Raw genomic sequence first — 4,373 nt, 5'->3', positions numbered from 1 at the left:
AATTGCTCCTGAGCCTACTGTTGTTGTTCTCTCAGCCATGACTCTACCCTTGCAATAAACCCACAACCATGGCATTTTCTGCTTGACTGTAACTCTTCATTCACCCTATGAAACAGAAGCTTGTGTGCCTGCCTTGCTGCAACTAAGGAAGGATGATGAGAACCCCATAATGAAGTTAATGGGGATGCAGGAGGAAGACTCTCTAGAATTGTTTGAGAGAAATGGACATCTTGTTTCATATGATATTTTGTCCCCACATCTTCTTCCCAATCCATTTCATTATCATGACTTGTACAGGAGATTGTCTGAGCTGATGATGATATATCAGTAGAATCAACATCTATACCCATGCTCTGTGACTCGTCCTCCTCTGTACAATTGCCACTTTCATCTTCAGATGAATCCTTCCATGATGCTACTCTCTTTTCCAAAAGAAGAGGGTCCATGTAAGCAAGTTGTTCATATGCAGAATTTTTTTTAAGTAGCTGTCGTTTGGCCCCTACCATCAAAACAAAACTTATCATACTCAAACTGGCAAAATTGGAGGGAACTAAAAACAACACCCATAAAAACAATAAACAAAATGTGCATGGAAAGTAAAACAAGACAAAAGATTGAGGATGGCTTTAGAACTTACTCTGGATAGTAGCATATGTATTTTCAAAGCCTGGAGTATCCTCAAAAGGGGAGTCCAAGACAGAAACCGGACTAAGTTGTTCAGCCTCTTCAAAACAACCAGTCTAGGGCCTGATGAAATTAGAAAATAGTTAGTTGGCAATAATGCTGAATAAGAATTGCTTGATTTATGCAGGATAAACCCTACTTCAACAAAATTGAATTGGCTCTATTCGAGATGACTGTTTTTGCTTCTTTTTTCTTCTCTTGGTTCTTTGATGTTAATTATTATGTCCCTCTTGAATCCCATCATTTTCTCTGACCAGCCTATACATTGAACATATCCTACATAAGATCTGAAGTCTTCCTCACTCTGATAGATAAGAACACTTTTCATTCATCTTCATTTTCCAACTTTTATAATTGGAGACTACTGGAATCCTGTTTTTTGCTTGTGGGCCTTTATGGTAATAACAGGTAAAGGATTCTTTCTGGTTGTTTTTTGAAAGTGATGAGATTATTGTTACCCTTCTTCTTTCTGCTAATTGTTCTCATTTGGCAACCTCTGAGACAACGTTGTTAATGAAATGGGTTTGTTTTTCATTGATTCCCTTTTGTTAATCTTGACCCTGCTGACCTTCAGTTCCAAAGCATGTTCTTGTCCACTTTCTTAAAGTTTAGTAACCACATTGTTGGTTTGCTTCCTCTCTTTTCAGAGTTCTTTATGCAGGCTGCTCTGTCTGAGAGTATCCTAAGTACTGATCTTTAACTTGTTGATGAGAAAGGCCATTCTATTTGTTTCTGTGAGAACCCTGTCTGAAATCCTAATTGAAGAATAGTTAATCATGATCATTAGTGTTTGGAGAGAAACCCAAATAGTCTGGGTATTGTAAGAATCAGTGCTGAGGACATATTTTTTGTTTTCCTTGAGGCAATCAACGCTTTTTATGTCTTCTTTTGGAAAATATGATTGATCGCTTTAGCTCTTTTAATGAAGCGTGCTGAATCATTATTTTTCTTTTTCCTTTGCTGTTCTGGAAGCCGAAGAAGAAGCAAAAAAGTATGAGTGAATTCATCTATGATCTCCCTACTATTTTTTATGGACATATTTTTGTATATTTATAGAGTCGAGTCTCTGGATGCTTCTGCTTAATAAATTGTGTCTAGAAGGAACTGAGTTTTCTTATTTCATTTACACTAGTTTAATGAACATTCTATCAATATGGACTGACAAAATTGTTTGGTTTTGCATTCTTCTCAGAGTTTTGGTTCCATTGAAAGAGGATCACCAATATGGAAGAACCGGGCAGAACAACGCAAGAAACAAGTCAGGGCCACCCCTAAAAGGCCTTTTAGGCTACTGATAGAGGTATAAACATGTCTCTTCTGATTTATATACTCTTTCTTCTCATCGACATAATACAGACAGGGTCACCCCTAAAAGTCCTTTTAAGCTACTGATAGAGGTATAAAGTCATAAACATAACTCTCCTGATCTACATACTCTTTCATCTCATCAACCTAATACATTTATGGTTCGCTCAATTGTACATATATAATTCATTTTATAACACACTGTGAATTCCATGCACTTCAAAGCTTCTTTGGCTTCCACTTCATTCCTGTGTTCTGTCCAACCCAAAGCTCAAAGCGGAGTGCCTATTGCCAATAGGCACGAACTGCAATTTTTCTGTTGTAACTACTGTTTTTCTCAGCTAAAGACAAATCGTATCTTAATAATTAACTCAGACATTAGTCCCAGTAATGGGGTTTGTGCAGGTTATGTGGGAAAGTTTGTCATTTTGCAGAGCTCCTGTATATAATCTCCTATTTCTTCGCTGAGTTCGTACTCTTTCTGAATCGATCACGGGAATCGGTATTGGAATCTTCAACGAAGCATTATCTAAAAATATAATTACAGAGAAAAGCTCTCCCAGACACTAAAATAAACTTGTTTTAAGTTCAGTGTCTCAATGGGGATGGAGGGCATGGTTAGGGTTAGGTGAGTACTGTTTTTGATAATCAGGATCATTACCCATGTCCAATTATGCGATCTGTCCAACCCAATTTTTTCAAGTTAACTTACAATACTCAAACGCTTAGAGCGATGGCAAATTTTAAACTTGAGTTTTCATCTAGTTTATTAAGAAACATAGTTTGCAGGAACACTCTTTGACCTTTTTATCTGAGGACACAACAAATCTCAGCAAACGAGGCCACTCTACGAATTCGATCCCAGCAACAATCACCAACAAATCCCAAACGTTGAGCACGCAACTAATCCCTGGAGCGTAGAAAGCATAGCTTAGAAAGCGGAGTGAGTTTTCCAGAATGTCGGGTTGAATTGGTGAGTGAGTTTTCCATAATGCAGGGTGGAATTGGTGAGGGAGCAGCCCGCGGGTTTTTGGAGTAACTCAAATTCCATGTTGAATTAACTTCCCATGTGGCAAGATGCGATGGAAATCGGGTTGTATGTCAGGAACCTGTCAGTCGTCGACATTAATGCGGAGCTGGGTGGAGCTCGCGGAGGGTGGCGGAGGACAGAGGAATTGCCGGCGGCCGGAGTCGGAGGTTTTTCCGGGCGGCAACGGAAACTGGGCCATTCCTCCACCTGGGTAGACTACTCCGAATGATTATGGTAGACTGTCTTATCGACCAGGGAGGAGAAATCCACGGATGCCGGCAAATGTTCGCATGGAAGCCCATGGGCATGCATGGTGAAGGGGCCTCCATAGGGGCATTTAATGCCCTATGGTAGGCTGGTTAGCTCTTGCCATTAGTATGGCTACCGTCATAATTGATCCCAAATCGCTACCCATTAAACCTCTGTATGGATGAAGGCTCAGAAAACAAATGATGGGGCAGAATGAATGAGACACTCAGGGAAATGGCGACTGATATCAAGGACGCGTATTTATCGAGAGAAGTGAAGTTTCTGATATTTATCAATGTTTGACTTTTATGACTTTTACATTGTACAACAATTGAAGTGATCAACGTTTCATGCCAACTTTTTTTAAAGGGGGTTATAATTTAGATGTAGAAAAATTCTTACCGGATTTTATCAAAATATGACGATAATTTCCATGATTTTTAATGCAAAAAATAATCTAGTTAAACTATAGCTTGCAGAAATACTTCTTCTTTGACATGAATGAAAGGTACTCTGGTCAAGAATCTTATCCAAACCCCTGATAATTAAGGTCTGAATTTCTTGACAAGTGCTCCTTCCAAAGAAAGGACGGTTGCTATATCTTCCAAGTCGCAAGATTGTGGTGTAATCGTTAAATTAAGTAGGAAAATTTGGTCCCCACATGCCGTCTTCTTCTGATTCAATCTAGAGAGAGAAACTATATATGATTGCAAGCTGCTCCAGACCTAAGTTCTGTAATTAATGTTTGAATTTCGAGACAAGGTGTCACGCCCCCAATTCTTTTTTCCTTAAATTGGCCGGGTGCGGCACCGCCTAAGTAACCAACATTCTCCATTATTAGTTTACTTTACGAACTACGCCTTCAACATTCATTATAAACATGAATTACATTATTAATGTGCAAAATCCATTAATAATAATATAGAACAGTAATAAGAACACCAACAATATGCAAGAGAATATCTTTTATTATGTATATGAGGAAATATTACAATGACCGGGAGCTTGGGCTCGACCGGCGTTCATAACCGAGGTTGGGCGCCCGCCCGTGCAAGAGCGCACGGTGGTCACACCACAACTCTCACCCAAATATACAACACAAGTC

The 4,373-nt window shown here is 39.2% G+C and overlaps 1 long non-coding RNA gene across 1 annotated transcript; it reads right to left on the bottom strand.

Annotated features, from left to right (window-relative positions):
- Positions 1–255: 255 nt before the first annotated feature.
- On the bottom strand, positions 256–2,856 carry LOC149247710 (uncharacterized). The gene is made up of 3 exons (XR_016265646.1): positions 2,793–2,856; positions 638–747; positions 256–499 (listed from the first exon to the last, which is right to left on the bottom strand). It is a non-coding gene; the product is annotated as an uncharacterized LOC149247710 (long non-coding RNA).
- Between the last annotated feature and the right edge of the window lie 1,517 nt (positions 2,857–4,373).

The sequence above is a fragment of the Pinus tabuliformis genome, chromosome 7 (assembly GCF_031772625.1).
Source record: "Pinus tabuliformis cultivar Carrire ecotype Pingquan chromosome 7, CPIR1, whole genome shotgun sequence".
Lineage (NCBI taxonomy): Eukaryota > Viridiplantae > Streptophyta > Pinopsida > Pinales > Pinaceae > Pinus > Pinus tabuliformis.
The sequence above is the reverse complement of the archived record's forward strand: the minus strand, read 5'-3'. Positions and strand labels throughout refer to the sequence as shown.